Source organism: Lissotriton vulgaris, unplaced genomic scaffold (genome assembly GCF_964263255.1).
Source record: "Lissotriton vulgaris unplaced genomic scaffold, aLisVul1.2 SCAFFOLD_2592, whole genome shotgun sequence".
In the NCBI taxonomy this organism is placed as follows: domain Eukaryota; kingdom Metazoa; phylum Chordata; class Amphibia; order Caudata; family Salamandridae; genus Lissotriton; species Lissotriton vulgaris.
This window is the reverse complement of record NW_028252791.1, coordinates 91,777-110,097: the sequence shown is the minus strand read 5'-3', so window position 1 is coordinate 110,097 and position 18,321 is coordinate 91,777. Positions and strand designations below refer to the sequence as shown.

The 18,321-nt window shown below is 46.7% G+C and overlaps 1 protein-coding gene across 1 annotated transcript in view; it reads right to left on the bottom strand.

Annotated features, from left to right (window-relative positions):
• Positions 1-18,321, bottom strand: part of LOC147662016 (uncharacterized) — a 70,148-nt gene that overhangs the window by 48,087 nt on the left and 3,740 nt on the right. Inside the window, exon 2 of the mRNA XM_086951183.1 lies at positions 9,391-9,488. The gene's annotated coding sequence lies outside the window, so the exon portion shown is untranslated. The remainder of the gene's footprint in view (positions 1-9,390; positions 9,489-18,321) is intronic.

The following is an 18,321-nucleotide window of genomic DNA, read 5'->3' as shown; positions in this document are numbered from 1 at the left end:
AGTGTTAGGACATCCCTTGACAGTACAGGTTCCACATTCCGTGGAAGTTCTTCTGAACCGTACCCAGACTCAGCACTTGACCATAGCACGACTGACAGGTTATGAATTGACACTGTTCCAGCCACACATAGAAACCAGACGCTGCAACATACTTAATTCTGCCACATTGTTACCCTCGAGTACAACAGATCCAGCACCACATGACTGTGTAGACGTCATTAATACAGTAACGAAGCCCCGACAAGACTTGACAGATATTGCCTTGACCGATCCAGACCTGACACTTTACGTGGATGGTTCATGTATGAGAACAAGTACAGGAGAGTTAGTGGCCGCCTATGCAGTGACCACTGAAACTGAAGTCATAGAAACACACCGTATTGACACACTATCTGCTCAAGCTGCAGAACTCATTGCTCTGACTCAAGCCTGTATACTAGCCAAGAACAAGAAAGTAAACATATACACAGACTCACAGTATGCATTCGGAGTCATTCACGACTTCGGAGTCCTTTGGGAAGAGAGAGGTTTTTTAACTTTTCACGGTACCAAGATCCAGCATGGTCCCCTTATTCAAGCCCTGTTAGAAGCAATACACTTGCCTACAGCCATAGCCATTATGAAATGCAAAGCACATACCAAAGTCACCGACACTATTTCCCAGGGTAACGACCTGGCAGATCGAACAGCCAAACTCACAGCTCAGACAGACATTCCGACTGACATGACAAAGACTGATCTACCTACACTGACACATTGCCTGACAGTTAAGGATCCCACTCTAGATGTACTTGACATACAGACACATGCCACACCAGATGAAATCAAGAAATGGACTGAACAAGGAGGGATCCAAACAGATCAGGGATGGATGACAAAGGGAAGGGCCACATGGTTCCTCCCCGACTCTATGGTTCAAATCATAATTAACACAGCACATAGTCCAGCACACTTAGGAGAGAAAGCAATGTTAGACAGTTTACAGAATCTCTGGTTCAACAAACATTTACGAGCAGCAGCAAAACAGAAAGTGCGTACTTGCATGATCTGTTGTCAGTTTAATCCAGGAAAAGGTGTCCCCGTGGAACAGGGTGGATTTCATCCTCCTGACCATCCTTTTGAAGTCCTCCAGATGGATTATATCCAGATGGACCGATGTCGAGGATTCAAGTATGTCCTCGTAGTTGTATGTGCTCTTTCCCGATGGACAGAAGCATATCCAGTCCCCGATTACACTGCTGTAACCACTGCCAAACAGCTGGTACGTGAGTTTTTCCCACGGTACGGTTTGCCCCGTGTCGTGTACTCTGATAATGGACAGCCATTCTCATCCGAGCTTATGAAGCAGGTATCACTCCTGTTAGGTTACCAGTGGAAGTTCCACTGCGTCCGACATCCTGAAGCCGCAGGTCTCGTAGAGAGACATAATCAGACTCTGAAAACACGCCTAGCCAAAATATGTGCCGAGAAAGGTGTAGATTGGATAGTTGCCTTGCCAGTTGCACTCTTTTACATGCGAATGGTAGCTCATTCTAGGACAGGGCTATCCCCGTATGAGGTGGTCTTCGGTAGGCCTCCGAATATGTGGGGGACGCCTATGCCCCGTAAGATTACTGATGTTGACAGTTCTATGCTGACAGATTACCTGGCCTCCTTGATGTCTGCACTACAATCTTGTCGTTCACAGGTCGCGGCTGCCTTTCCGGACAACACCCAAGTAAAATCGCACAACGTCGTTCCAGGTGATCTCGTCTGTGTGAGGAACTTCGACAGGAAGAGTCTGCTGGAACCCAGATGGAAACAGCCTAAATTGGTTTCATTGTCAACAAGGACTGCGGTCAAGCTGGAAGGAAGGAAGGAAGGAAGGGATGGCTGCATTCGAGCCATGTGAAAAAAGTTCACGGACTGTGTCCAGAAACTCCGTTTAAGGACTGCCCACTTTCTGACTCTAAACTCCCCCTGCTAGAGAAAACTCCCCAAGAGGAGTATCGCTTAAAGTTAAGGTCTAGTAAGTCAGACAGCGTTTAATTGTTTAAGTCCCCCTCGGGTGAAGCGGTTAGACAGGTTTCTGACAATGTATAAGATAGACCCAAGTAGTCAGAGAGATAGGCGTAACGAGAAAAGAAAAAAGCACTGTAAAGTTTTGCACAGCGGATGCATAATCGCGTTGTTTTCCATGTTTCTTCTGAGTCTTACGATAATCTGCATAAGTTTACTGTTACATGTTTTTTTCCCTCTTGATTCACATGTACATGCTTCCTCTAATGACACTGTGGAGCACACTTTTAGTGATCTGCCCCCTCATGAATTATCCTATCGTTTAGCCATGCGCAACAATACATTCATCCGTATGTTACACCATTCTCACCAGACCAGCAATGCCACTAATTGCTGGGTATGTGGCCGACTCCCTCCCTACCAGAAGTACAAGGGAGCTCTGCCCCTCTTTCCTTATCCGTTCACACATAATGGTTCGTGTGGTGCATGGTTTACTCTAATGTCCTCCCTAGATAGTAAGTCCACGGTTTCCCAAGGCAATTGGATATGGGGGAACCTGAATACAGTCATGAATAAAATATGTTTCCCAGACAAAGAAGGTCTTCCCCAGAGGGCAGGGACCGATCTAGAAAATGAAGTGTATGGATTAGGTAATTTTACACTTAACCTCATGATTCTGAATGTGCAGTCTGAGACTAATTCGGACTTGCCGTTTATTACAGTTTTGCCAGTGAAAGGCGAATTATGCGTCAGAAAGAATGGTTCAGTACATCTAGGACACAGTGATTGTAATACTGTTGTCGAATTCAGTGATAAAGGAAAGTCTACTTTCAAAGCTTCTCGCCATTCTTATTTCATATGTGGTCAGACAGCCTATGTACGTCTGCCATTGGATTGGGATGGGACGTGCTATATTGCGTTCCTATTGCCACCTGTTTTTCTAGCCCCGCCTGATTATCACAGAAATCCAAACCTTGTGCATGTAAGACAAAGAAGGGAGATCAAGACCCCGATTGTCGACCAGACAGAAACCACATGGGAGCAATATACAGATTTCAATAAAGGATTCTTTTTCTTTGTAGGTCCTGTCCAGAATAGTAAATTGATACGCAAATTGACTAGAACTTTAGAGGCAGTAGTGAACGAGACTACTTCTGCTTTAGGTAACCTGACCGAGGAACAGTCTGCTATGAGACTTGTTGTTCTCCAAAATCGCCTTGTCCTTGACGTCATCCTGGCAGATAGGGGCGGGGCTTGTAGAGTCATCGGATCCAGTTGTTGCGTGTTTATTCCTGATAACGCGCCATCCGTGTATAAGGCCATAACTCGGCTTCATGAAATAGCCCATCTGATACACCAGAATCCAGGCTCCTGGACTTGGTCCGGTTGGTTCTGGAGTGTAATATCCGCCTGGGATGGAAATTGTTATCATTCCTAGGAATAATATTGGTCATAGTATTCAGTTGTTGTCTCTGTCAGCAATGTGGGCCAGCGATTTGCGGCTTGTGCGCCACAGCTTGTATTCCCCGTTCAAGTACACGTTCCCGCTCCCGAATAAAGAAAGAAGAACAAATGATGCTTTATGAACAGATAGATGGTCTCATGAATATAGATATATCCTAAAGGGTGTAGTATTGTCCAAGGAGGGAATGAGGTAATAGAAATTTTCAGGTAGCTAATGTGTCCCCCACTCGCACCCTATCCATGCACCCATGTTCCATGTATGTCGTGTAACTTCTGTTCTGTACATGCTAGAAAGACGCAAATACATTTGCGTCCAACCTTAACATGTTAGCTATCCAGTCATGCAAAGAAATTCCGTTAATTAGGCTTCTAGGCATACGGTGCCAACGTCTTTACATGGTGCACTTCTGAAATTCGTACACGTTTTCTCCATGTTTCCTTGCCCAGTCGAGCTAGGCCCTTAAACGAGGCCTCTTTGCCTCATCTCTCCTGTCTCCGAAAGCTGTACGCATCCCTGACCCCTGCCTTACTTCCTGCCAGCGCAGCGGTGCCCGGCTCGGCCTGGACTGCCTGCCAAATTCATGTTTTGCCTACAGTTATCTGCTCAGCCTCCTCGAAAACACATTCCAGTCTAGTAAAATAGGTAAATATATTCCCGGCTGCAGAGCAAAGGGCCCGGCTTTCCTGTCCTCCTTGCAAGTGATTTACTGAATCCGTTACCATGATAGGCCCATGGCTCCGCACGTTGCACCAAGACACGTATGCACGCACAAGCATTCAGTATTGAATTGCCTCTGCCCGAGAGACCTTTTACTTCAGACACTACATCCTCCAAACAGAAGATACTAGATATGCTATAGGTACAGGTTACCCTGACATTCCAGACACCAGTCTCCTCCACTAGTGCTAAAGTCAAAGCCCCCAGTTCTCCCCGGTTACACGTCATGCTAGTTGCGCGCGCATGCAGGTCAAGGGTTTCTGCTGATCCTGCAACTTTCTCTTTGCATCCACCCACATGTGACGTATCTTATGATGTTTCTCTGACATGTACTATGCACACCCATGTGTACGCCAATTTACACGCCTCCTATTACGCACATGTGTTCTTATCCCTCTCTTTTCACCTGTTACGCCTACTGTATTGGTTTCAACTGTATCGTTTTACTATATATAATGTGCAATGCTAATAAAACGTTGAATGTCCCTTCCTGAACCTTAGAGGTGATGGAACATGATATCCCATCCTCGAGGATCATTGTCCATTAAAGCCCGTATGACTCAGATACCACGGACTCTGCCTCTCATTTGAATGAGCTGTCTTGTATTGATAATTATACGGAAAAATGCATTGGTAAAATTTATTTACCACACAGTAATAAACCTCGAATCTTTGACACCGAAGGAAGTGTCCCGTGTCTCTCTCATTTGTACGCCGGAACAGGTTACCCACAAAGGTTTTAGGTGTTATCCCTGGCACCGCTGGGTCTTAAGAAAACCCAGTCCTTCAGGATGTGACCGTGTGGTAGTCACCAGTGCAAGTCCCGCAGGTTTGGGATTGGCAGCGGTGTCCCCCGTTTCCCTACTTACTTTGTCACAGCTCAGGACCTGCAGCTCCACCAACTTGGCCACTACAGGAACTATATAGGTGTTTGTAATGGTTTTGTCCAGGTTTAAATGTCTTCGTGGCGCCGCAGCTGAAGTCGATTTCTGGGATTAATGCGGTTTATGTTGTGCTATCATTTGGCTGATGGTGGTTTTAAGTGGCATGCAGTGGCAAGGTTCCAAGCAGGCGGATTTGCTGCATGGAAAACAACTTTTCAAAATAGAACAAAAAGGATGGCCTCTTGCGCTGCCGCCTTTTAAGCCCCTGTGTTTGGGCTAATGCCTCCTGAGAAGAAAAAGTGAAAGCGTGCCGAGCCCGCAAAGCAAACATGAGGACACAAAGAGGAGTCCAGGCGCGTGCACATGCCCTGTCCGGGCGCTTGCAGGCACGGCAAAGAGGAGACGGCAAAGAGGAGTCCAGGCGCATGCACATGCCCTGTCCAGTCACGTGCAGGCAGGGCAAAGAAGAGACAGCAAAGAGGAGTCCAGGCGCGTGCACATGCCATGTCTGGGCAGGCACGCCGAAAAAGACGCGTCGGAAGCGCTGCTCCAGGGCTTCGGCAGCAGACCTGTTGCACTGCCGGAGGACTTGGCTGCACATGTGGGACACAGCGGTGAATGGGTAGGCTGGGGCGTGAGGGCGGACTGTGTTAGGAGACTGCCTGAAGGTCCTGTGTTGCATTGATGCCGTGCGTGAGCAGAATCTCCTGTCAGGGTGGGCAGGGCCTAAAGGAGACAGGGTGGACACAAACCCAGCTTCCAAAGAACACAGACAGAAAAACAACAACTATAGCTCTCGCCAAGGCGAGCAGCGCATGCACGACCTAAAGAGTAAGGTCATGCATCGAGGATTGACTTTTTCCTAATAGATAAAATCTTAAATAATAATGTTAAGGTTGAACATATACCCTTACATTTATCTGACCACTCCCTAGTCTACATGGCAATAAAAACAGGGAAATCCCAGGTAACATCCAGATGGACTGTAGATGCACCCTTTTTCTAAATCAGTAGATCATAGGGAAGCTGAAATCAATAACCAAAGAATACTTTAAAATCAATATTAACAGCCAAACCCCTAAACAAAAGTCTGGGATGCCTATAAAGCAGTCATTAGGGAGGCTTTAATTGGTTTGGCTGCTTTAAGGAATAAGATGGTTAGACACAAAATTTGCCAACTAAAAGCCAGAATTCTAGACCAACAAAGAAAACTTGAGGTAGCGCTGTCTATACAAGATCAGGAAAAAATAGAAGATTTACATGAGAAAAAGAAAATGATTTGACTAATATACTAGATGAAACAATCAGCAAACAATGGTAAGCTATTGACCTACGAATATGCGGAAGGCAGTGGGAAACTCCTAGCATGTAAAATACAAAGAGATAATCTGGGTAAACAGGAAGTAGATGACTCAGGGATTGAGAAGGTGTGCACTGATTTTTTTCTATCTCTATATAATGAGGTTCTGGAGGAGTCTAACAAACAAGTTGACTCCTACCTGAGCAAGTCGGGTGTCCATACTTTAGAAGCAGAAGATAGGGAAACACTCAACTCAAAAATAACCACAGAAGAAGTGATTGAGGTGTTGAAAAAACTAAAAAGAGGGAAGGCAGCGGGCCCAGATCCACTACCAAACGAGTTACATATGGTCTAAACCCCTTCCCTGCTTATGATGGAACCACACCATCATGAGTCACGGGCGGCGTGTGCTCATGACGGAGTGGTTCTTTCATGCTGCGGCCGTTTCGCCAACATGTCACTGAATCCCCGCCTGTGCGGGTGAATTAGTGTGTGGGCGGAGTCGTGATGGAACCACGCCGTCATGAGCACAGCTCGCCCGTGACTCATGACGGCCTGGTTCCGTCACGAGCATGGCATCGTGCTCTCACCCTCCAACCCTCCAGCACCGCCGTGGAATTAGCGCTGCGCGCCAAGGGGTTAAAAGAAATACTGGGCCCCATATTGGTTATTCTGATAAACAAGATCTTTCTCAAAGGGTTTACTCTTTCAAATTCCTTGAATGATGCCACTATTACTCTAATCCCAAAGCCAGGAAAAGACCCTTTGAAGACCCTTTGAAGTGTGAATCAAACAGACCTATATCCCTCATAAACAAGGATTATAAAATTTGCACGCAGATCTTGGCAACAATATTAGGTCTTACTACAAGCAATTTGAGCCATGAAGACCAGAAAGGATTCATTAAGGGGAGACAGCTGCATGGCAATACACACAAATTGATTGACACTATTGACATTGCCACTCAAGAGAATATTCCTCTCACAATTCTTACTTTTGACGCCGCGAAGGCCTTTGCCCGAGTAAACTGGATGTTTCTTTGCAAAGTAATAACACAATTTGGCTTAGGAGAGAATTTTTTTAAAGCAGTAATAAACATATACACATCCCCAGTGGCAAAAATTCTGATAAATGGCAGCCTTACTAAAGAAATAAAAATCAGAAGAGGCACTAACCAAGGTTGTCCACTTTCGCCTTTTTTAATCAACCTATATATTGAGCCCTTGGCTAACGCCATAAGATCTTCACAAGGAATAACCCTGGTCAACTTTCAAGGATGGGAAAAGAAAGTGGCATTATATGAAGATGACTTAATGGTGTTTACTTGTAACCTGAAGGTATCCTTACCTAATATTACAAAACTGCAAAATGAATTTGGAGAGGTTTCGGGGTACCAAGTCAACCACCAAAAAATGGAAATCATGAACTGGAATACCCCTATACCATCTCCCTTAGTAAAGAATAGAATTAAGTATCTGGGAATAGAGATACTAAAAAACATTGACAAAATTGCGCAAGTAAACTTCGAGATTAAAGTGAAAGAGACAAGTAAGCTGCTAAGAACCTGGAGTGGTTTACCATTGTCTTTCATGGGGAGATCCAACACAATTAAGATGGCTATCCTACCCAAATTCTCTTTTATTTTTAATACTATTCCTCTAGAATTTAAACTGCAGTGGATCAAAAAGATACAAGGTGAACTAAACGTTTCATATGAACCTAGAAAAGAGTAAGAATCGCCTGGAAAAACTACGTAGGAGAGAAGATCAAGGAGGTATCGCTAGCCTGACCTTCTATATTACTACAGGGTTTTCCAGTTCAAGAATATCAGGGTACTACTCAAGGAACATTCTCTCTATGCCCCGTATTACAAAGTGATGGTGGAAGGGGACTTCTGTCTATACAAATTTGGCCACCCAAAGTACTTAAAAAATAATCAAGCTGGAAGTTTTAGGTGCAGCCTTTAACTCTGGTACCAGGTTAAGCAAGTACCAGAAATTCCATACTATAGTACCTTTGCACCTATCTGGGAATCCCCAGGTAGCCCAGAATGTTTGAAAGACGTTCTGGCAGTCCCCATAAAGAACGCAGGTATAGCAAAGTGGGGACAGCTGATACAAGCAAGAGCTTTGACAAGCTGGGAGTCTCTACTAGCGAGTACGGGTGGGAACTTCAAAGATTCAAGTATTACCAACTGACAAGCTGGGCAAAAGGCATGGAGAAATATCAGGATGAGAATATGGAGCTAGAGGAAGAACTACAAAGTGATCCAGTACGAAAGGAAGTATCAAAATGGTATCGACTTATGATCCAAGCAGGAGATCTTACTCTACCACTAGAGTTATGGAAGAAAGACCTGCCATCACAGGACTTACAACATCTATGCAAGTATCCTTTTCTACATTATGGCGTGTAATAAAATCTGCACCTCTTAGGAAAAAACATATTTTTACACTACAGAGGGCATACTGGTCGCCAGAAAGGCTGACAAAGATGAACAAGTAAGTGGTGAAAAGATGTCCAAAGTGTGGAGAAATAAATGCAAACGACATCCATATGTTTCGGCAGTGCCCTCCACTCCATCTATTCTGGTCCAACGTGGGTAATGTTATAAGTGAAGTCTTGGGACAAGACATTGAGGTAAGCACAGATATAACTATTTTTGGAACTATGAGTGAAAGCGGGCTGTACCTTGTTTAAACGAAAAGCAAAATAAACTATTGTTTGTACTAATTCTTCTCGCCAGACGGGAGATATGTATAAAGTAGATACTTGCAACCCCCACCCCCCTCGACATTACAGGACTGGCTGACCTCAGTGTGTAAGATTAAGAAATAGTACTTTAGCAGAGAAGGAAGTAACCGAACGAAATTCTGGGAGATATGGGAACAAACTCCAAGACGGAGAGTAGAGGTAGGGTAGGAAGGGATGTCCAAGGATTACACATAATGCAATAAACAAATTTTGGGATTGATACCATGGTGGACTTTACCGGTAAATTTGTAGATCGTAAGACACAAACTTACCTCAAGATGAGAAGCTCTTCCATCTACCAGATGAGGCGAGAAAATTCCCTAGCTGGTAAAGTTCCGAAAAGAGGGATAGCTGTCTTCCTCTATCTCACCTTTTGCACAGAGGACAAAAAAAAAAAAAAAAAAAAATGTGATCAGGATAATTTATGCAAATTTCTTGATGTGTTTGATTATAGCATTAACACTTTGTCTTCTTGGATTTATACACTGGATAAAATTGTTTCATCTGTGATTGACATAGTTCAAAATGATGTATCTGTGCTATACCATGGTCAAAATCAATTACAGTCTGTAATGCAGTTTGGTTGGACATTGCAAATGTTGAAGAATGGAAAAGTTCCATGGGAATATTTGAATGATTCTGCCTTATTTTTTACCATTTAATCTGACAGATAAACAGAAACTTGTGTCTATGAAAGACGCAACATACACTATGCTACACATTGAACAGTTGGATCAGTTACCTTTCACTATAGCTGAGACCGAATCTTCGGTCTGGTTAATACAAGGGGTTATATCATTACCTTACAGTGGAGGACTGTGATTCTACCGTAGGAAATTCATAAGTATGTAAACAAGTTAAATTGCATGGCGCTTGCAACGTGTCAGCTCCTAATTTGGCATGTTTTTTAGAAGGGACTCCAGTCCCTACGATAATTCCCACGCTAACTTTACTTTCTAATGGTAGTTATCTTATCCTGAATAACCATAATTGTTGCGGCTTACGGGCAGCCATCCTATATATAGTAACCATTTCCCAATGTGTTACATGTTGCAGCAATGTTCTCTTTCCACCTACACAGGGAAGTTTTTGATACCTCGCTGTGGCCCTCAATTCCAACTTTGAAGACAGACTTCAACAAGTTAAGCAGACTCAAAGCACTATTGTTTCAACAAGAAGTCGCTAGAGACCTTCAAATTGCAGGTGGCTAGAAACTAGAACTTCAAGTGAGATTAAGTCACTGCTGAATACAAATCTCCTGCTCCATTTTGGGGAGTTAATACACCAAATATTTAATGCGTCTGACACCGAAGGACTGGCTCATTTTTTCAAACTTGTGGGAACCGGCCTGGTGTCATCATTTTAGACTATATTTGGTGTTATACCTGCTTTTATTCATTCTATTTTTTCCAGTAACTTTGGTGGGTTTCCCCATGCGCTCTTGCTCGTTGGTGGTGCATTGCTTCTTTTCTGCCTGCTACTTAACCCCTTGGATGCTCATGACGGAATGGTTCCGTCATGAGCATCGGTGTCCCTGTGCTCATGACGGAACCATTTCGTCATGAGGCTAGGGGCACAAAATCCCTCTGCTGCAGACAGCAGAGGGATTTCTATTATTCCCCTGTGAGCTTGGGAGCTGGGGTAGAGCTTCCCCAGCTCCTGAGGCCCCCTCCCTGGTTTCTGTGCTATGACGATCAGCATGCATGTTGTGCTGTCGTTATTGCACAGAAACTGAAACTGAAATGAGCCTTTAGGCTCATTTCAGTTTCACTTTCTATTGGCTCAGGGGGCTATCTCAGCCCCCTGGGCACGTAGAAAGACGGGAAATGTATCATTGGAAAGGGATCCACCCACTAGACACCAGGGAGGGGCCCCTTGGGCAAGGGCTTTTGCTCCCCCCAAATTTTTCTGGTGTCATTTAGTCTTTTTACCCCCCCTGGGGGGGGCAAAAAGCCCACAAGACGCCAGGGATTTTTTTAGGGCAAATTTGAATTAGGGTGAGGGCTTCCAAAACGGGCATGCCCATGCCCCCACTCCCTCCCCCGCAAAAAATACAGTCTTCCTGACCCCCCAGGGGGGCAGATGGTGCAGTAGCCCCCAATCTGCCCCCCCCAGGGGGCAAAAAGCCCAGTAGACGCCAGGGATTTTTTGGGCAAATTTTAATTAGGGTGGGGGCATTGGCAAACCCAGTAGGATGGCTCTGAAGCGCATGGGTGCGACCAGCACACGGGCTGACCCAGGCTCAGCAACCTTAGGCTCACTATACAGGAAACCTTTCTCCCAGTAGATCCAATGTGATCCAGACTAATAACCTGCTGCCTGGTATGCAGCCTGTTGCCGCAAACCCGCAAGAGAAGGGCACTTTTTCTGCTCCTCACAGAACTCTTCCCTGGAGGGTCCCCCTTCCTGCTGCCAATGGGTCAGCTCAAGCAGGTCCCCTGACACCAGCCGACAACTGACAGCTGTCACACTGGCTCCGGTGTCTCTAAGAGCCTCCACTCTATGGCCATTGATGGTCACCCACTGCCTGAACATTTTAGTGTTATAAGGCAACTGGGTCCTGGGGACCACCTCACAGTCTCCTAAAGAGACTGGGGACATCTCTGCGGCACCCCACCCACCTTGGGCTCCCATCTCCTCACCCAGGGCTACACTAGCCATCTGCAGGGGCGGTGCGCCAGTGGGCGCTGTCTTACATCTCTGTGGGCACTGGGGATCATAGAAACGGTGGCCCTCTTCAACACATAAAAAACATTTCAGGGGTCCCCTATGAACATGTTTACCTGTCATGGCCCCTGACTTCTTCTCAGGGGAAGCTGAGCACCCATCCCTTGGTTCTCTTGGGTATTACTTTGGGGCCCTTTCTGGAACTTCCTCTGTTTACCCTTGTCCCCCACACTCTTCTGACACCATCTGCCACTGCACACTACACGAACGCCTCCACGCCGCAGGGATCCGAAACAAGGCTCTGGATTGGACCACCTCCTTCCTCTCCGGCAGAACCCAGAGCGTCCGCCTCACCCCATTCTGTTCCAAAGCTTCCGAGATCATCTGCGGTGTACCCCAGGGATCCTCCTTCAGCCCGACGCTGTTCAACATTTACGTAGCCTGACCACAACATAATCTCCTACACCGATGACACTCAGCTGATCCTCTCCCTCACCAAGGACCCCGCCACCGCCAAAGACAACCTCCAAGAAGGAATGATGGCCATCGCCGAGTGGACAAGACGGAGGTGCTCTTCCTCGTCTCCAACCCTTCAGCGCGGGACGACTCCTGGTGGCCGACGGCATTGGGGGCTGCCCCGACACCCACCGACCACGCACGCAACCTGGGGATCACCCTCGACTCAAGCTCTCAATGACTAAGCAAGTCAACGCCATCTCCTCCTCCTGCTTCAACACCCTCAGCATGCTCCGCAAGATCTACTGACGGATCCCGACGGATGCAAGAAAGACACCCAGGCCCTCGTCAGCAGCAGACTCGACTACAGAAACGTCCTCTACGTGGGAGCTCAGACCAAGCTCATCAAACGACTACAACGCATCCAAAATGCCTCGGCAGGACTGATCCTCGACGTACCATGCCACGGCCACATCACCCCCCCACCTGAGAAACCTGCACTGGCTCCCCGTCAACAAGAGGATATCCTTCAAGCTCCTTACCCACGCACATAAGGCACTCCACAAGACCGGCCCAGCCTACCTCAACAGACGGCTCTCCTTCTACATCCCCAACCGCCAGCTACGCTCCGCCGACCTCTCACTCGCCAATGTCCTGCGCATCCGAATAACAACCACCGGTGGGAGATCCTTCTCCCACCTCGCTGCCAAGACATGGAACACCCTCCCTCTGAGCCTACGACAGACCCAAGACCTGCTGACCTTCAGGAGGATACTCAAGACCTGGCTGTTCGATCAGTAGCAGCCCCCCAGCGCCTTGAGACCCTCGCGGGTATGTTGTGCGCTTTACAAATGATTGATTGATTTATTAATTGATTCTGCTGACCTTTGGCAAAGTCTCCCACATGACCCGGGTACTCAACCAGCAGCCCGCTTCATTAGCAAGCTTCCGAGGGTTAGTCAGCTTGCTATCAATAAGGTGCTGGCGTAGCTCTGGAAAACAATTATTGGACACGTGCTCCCATGCAATCAAATTATAGAGTGCTTCAAAATCATTCACTTTGCTACCCTTCACCAAACAATCCAATGCTCTGCCAAAGAAAGAAACATATTCTACCCAAGTGCTATACTCCAGTTTCTTACAATTCCTAAAGCTTTGTCTATAAAGCTCTGGGGTCAAACCATACCTGGATATTAAGGCTTCTTTTATATTCACATAGGAAGTCTGATCTTCAGAAGGCAAATCCAATAAGGTATCCCGCCCATCACTGAGAAACCGCACCCACAACGCTCCCCAATCCTTCTCAGGATGTCATAGCTACCTCATAGGCCTTAAACCATTGCCCAATATCTTCATTCTTATGAAACTCCTTAATGACGTCCTTAGGAATAAACACTCAATTCTACAGGCATGGACGGTGCGCTGCCACCAAAGGGAGACATTTCTAAAGTCTTAGCTTTCAATTCCAATTCCCTCAACATTCTCGCATGCTCCAAATGAATTCTTTGTTCCTCCGCCAAGGCCAATTTCTTATTCTCCAACTCCATCTGCCCGTCTATTTTGAGCTTGGCCACCTCCATCTTATGCACTCTATCTCTCTCCTTGTCCTCCAACTCTCTTGGGGACAGGTCCTTTGAAGAAACACTGCTGCCTGCTCTGGAAGGCACTTTCCTCCCATCCAGGCCCACTGGGCCCTCTAGCTGCCCATCTAAATACTCTACCTCCTCCCTAGGCTCTTCAGGACGCTCAATGGCATTTCTACATTTTACCCAGGCCTTCAGCGCCTTCTGGTATACCTCTTTCTTGGTGAGGCTTTCATAGAGACTTTAAATTTCCAGCAAGCAGCTTTGAGGTAAGACACGTCTTCAAAATCAATGTCAACAGATGCAATGGATGCTGCTTTGCTCATGGTGAAAAACAGTTGGTAGTTCTCAAAAAGAAGTTCCAAGGAAAATTCTACCAAAAAGTATGGGGTTGTGTTATGGTCTGCACTCACTAGTAGTGTACATCAATCACTGTGTATGAGTCACAAATGCAAGTCCAAATCCTCAGCGCTGACCACCAATGTTAGAAATGGGGATCTCTAGTTGGAAGAGGTAGGTACCTTTGACCAAATAGGGACCCTTGTTTCTGTCAGGGTAAGGGGCTACACTTCTAAGATTACCTCTGCTCACCCCCTTAGTAGCTTGGCACGAGCAGACAGGTTTATCTCAGAGGCAGTGTGTAAAGCATGTGTAAACACATTCAGGATATACAGTGAAAACACAACAAATGGACACCACACCAGTAAGGAAAAATAAGTAACCTTTAATAGACTTAATAGATTTAAAGACCAAACAACAAAAATCCACAATACTGTAATCAAAAATAGACTTTAAAATGGTAGAAATAGCTTAATTCAATGTAGATGGTAACTGCGACACTTTGCTCTCAAAGTACCTTAGATGCGTCACGCAAAACAAGCAAAAGGATCGCAGGGAAGATGATGCACCATTCCTTACACTCAGGAGGGAGGATGCGTTGGTTACTTACTACTGAGCAGGGGAGTTCGCTTCCTTACTATGTGGGGAGTTGATGCGTCGTTTCTTACTGCAGCCCGGTGACGACGCGACACGACAATCCGGTGCAATAAAATTGCGTCCTTCATGTGATGCGACAACGTTGGATGCGATGCGTGCACGCCCGACGGCGAACTCAGTAACTTCTGACCAGCGACAGGCCCTGCAACACGCTTCTCCGGTGATTCGACGGTGACAAAACGCTTCTCCGGTGATGCGACAACCTTCGTCTGTGATGTGACGGCGAACAGCTGCGGTGGCGGCATGCTTCTTCGGCGACTGCTGTGGGGGCGACACGATTCTCCTTGTTGCGTCGCGCTTCCAGCTCCAAGCGACACGCAGTCTTCTCAGAGGGCCCAAACAACAGTAGGTACCTCTCGGCAAGTAGAATTCCCAGCAAGAAAATTCAAGGGGAGCTGGTGGTGAAGTCTTTGTGTCCCTGAGACTTCAGAACAGGAGGCAAGCTCAGCTTCAAGCATCAAGCCCTTGGAGATCTTCTTCAAGATAGTAAAAGTACACACAAAGTTCCTTTTCTCCTCTACTTGGCAATAAAGCAACCACTGCAGGCCAACCCCAACAACACTTCTCCTTCAGCTTCCTTGGTTCTTCTCCTTGGCAAAGGTTTGTCTTGATTCCCAGAAGTGATCCAAAGTTCTGGGGTCTGGGCCCTAATATTTATACTGCAAAATCCTGTGTCCTCTGAAGGCAGAGGGTGCCTGTGTCCAGCCCAAACCAGTTCTGGGTGCACTCGGCCAGTGCACAACTTCTTCCTTTGTCAGTGCGGGCCAGGGTCATCAGACGCCACACAGGAGGTGGAGCCAGCATTGTGGAAGGCAGGCACAGCCCTATTCAGGCCCAGGTGCTACTCTTCCCACCACTCCAAATGCAGATAGGTCTATTCAGCCTAGTGCTGACTCACCCTGCCTCCTGGAGCCACCCCAGTCCCTGTCACTCACAAACCAGACATAGAATATGTAGGAGAGAAGGGTCTGCTTCCTATGGTTACCCCCACTTTTTGCTGTGCTTCACTGGTTTTTCGACTCTAGGCTGCCTGTGGCCCTGCTAATCAGGACCACAGCCTAGCTGCACTCTCTCTATCCCGGAACTTCGACATTCCATTCTAACTGGAAGACTGAGGACATCTCCCTTGTGGTCAAGGAGTGACCACCCTGTTCAAACAGGCACCACAAGCAACTTTGCAGGTCTGCAGTTTCGAGGCTCCCGACGGATCCTAAAGAGACTGTGACACAGGACACAGACTTCCAGACTTCTCTGACCCCGACCTTCGATCCCAGCAAAGCTGAGACCCGTGATGGACACGAGAGACGTGGGACCGGAACTCCTGGACATCCTGCATTTTGCTCACTGCATCGACTCCTGAGGTAACTCGTGGTTGTGCATTGGGGTACTTGAAGCCCCAGCCCCGAGCGCCATTTGCACCGAAGCTCAAACCCGCACACTCCACGAGTGTCCCGTGGGCCCCGCTTTGCATTTCTGCTCGATGCGTCCTTCCGGTTCCTAGTCCGTTGGCTCTTGAGTCCCTGGAAGACTTCCTTTAACAACTAACTTGCTTTCCTGGTTGCTCCAGGCTTGCTCCTGCTTCCCTACTAAGGAGAAGCGCCCCAGACCTTGCTGGTCTGCAACAGAGCTCATCTCACCTTCCTGCGTGGGTTGCGGTTACCAAGGCTTGTTGGGTCCAATCCGGATACCGACACCGCAGTCAACTAGATCCTTCGTGGGACAGCTCGAATCCAGCACCTGGTCATCGTCGATGCCTCCTGGAACATGTGGCTGAAGAAACAAGCTCACCTTCTTCACTTCGAAAGCACCCGACATCACCTGGTTCCTTCCTGGTACCTTCCTGGTCACTGGCTAGTGACCCAGACTCTGTCCCCTCTGCTTTCAGGTTCTACAGATCTTCGATCCACCCTTGGATCCACCCGGACACTTTTCCTTTGGTCGCCTGCAGCACTTCTTTACAGGTCTCCATAGAAAACGACGACGAAACCTGACACGAAAAGGTACCAATGCACCCGACTTCCCTGTGTGAGGTAACATGAGTACTCCGGTGCTCCCGTGGGTCTTGACTCTCGAAGAGTCCTAGTTTAAAAGGGTTCCATCCAAGTGCATCCGGAAGTGTCCTTACATTTTATATTTGAAACTTCTTTGTTTCCCATAGAAAGTCAATGGTAACCCGCTGCTGTGTTTAGACACTGCACGCGTCTCCCGTGGGCCTCCTACTTCCTAACCTTTGGTTGTTTAGAGTAGCCCCAGCGATTCCACAGGCCCCAGGCCTGCTTTCTAATCCTCACGTGATTCTTATACCACTATTTTAGTATATGGTTAGTGAGGTCCCTAGGGCATAACTGTATTTGTGCAACTTATCGTATGCTGATTGAGATTCTTGTAATGTACTTTGACCTCTGACCTCATAAAGAGTGCAGAGGGGTTGTGTTTAGAATAAATACATATATATTTGATATATACCTTGTGTGGTGTGCTTTCACTTGGTACTCAAGAGATTATAAATGGTAAAACAACTCGTTTAACTCGCCTACAGAAGTCTTAGGCTGATGACTACTGGTCCATGCTACCACTAGGATAGCTTTCTATAAGGTTGACTTTACAACCATTATCAATAAGTGTTGACTAGACTGATGCAAGGTGCCCGCTAGAACTAGTGGACATCATATGCCAGGCTAACTTCTCACAGAATACACAAACTAGCAGAGGCAGGCTGGATGGTTAGGCAAGAAAATACCTACTTTCTAAAAGTGGTACTTTCAAACAAAGAATGTTAAAACCACTTTCACTAAAAGATGTATTTTATCATTCTGAGTTCAGGCATACTAAACACGAATTTCTAGTTCCCTGGGTCAGTTAGGATTATAAAATGTTATAACAAAACTACCCATTCTGGCCTATGGGAGCAGGTAGCCTTGCAACATGAAAAACGAAATTGGCTGTAATTCACTATCAGGACATGCCACACCTATTAGGGCATGTCCTTCCTTTTACATACAATCCACCCTGCCCATGGGGGTACCTTGGACCTACCTTAGGGGTGACTAATATGAGGAAAGGGAAGGTTTAGAGACTGGCAAGTGGGTTCACTTGCCATGTCAACATGGCAGCCCCAGACTGCACACAGGCTCTGCAATGGCAGACCTGAGTCACATTTTACAAGCTGCTTCTGTGGGTGGCACAACCAGTGCTGCAAGCCCACCAGCAGCATTTGATTTACAGGCCCTGGGCACACATGGTGCACTGTACTAGGGTCTGACAAGTAAATCAAAAAAGCCAATCATAACGTCACTAATCCATTGCAACAATTTACAAGAGGGAGCACTTGCACTTTGGCAATGAATAGCAGTGGCAACGTGCCCAAAGCATCTAGACCAGCAAAAACATAGCAAAAATACAGGAGGCAACAGTGAAAAATGGAAGGGAGACCCACGCCAATGGCGCCAGGTCTAACAGAGCACTTGTGTATGAGGTTGAATGAACTACACCTGTACTATA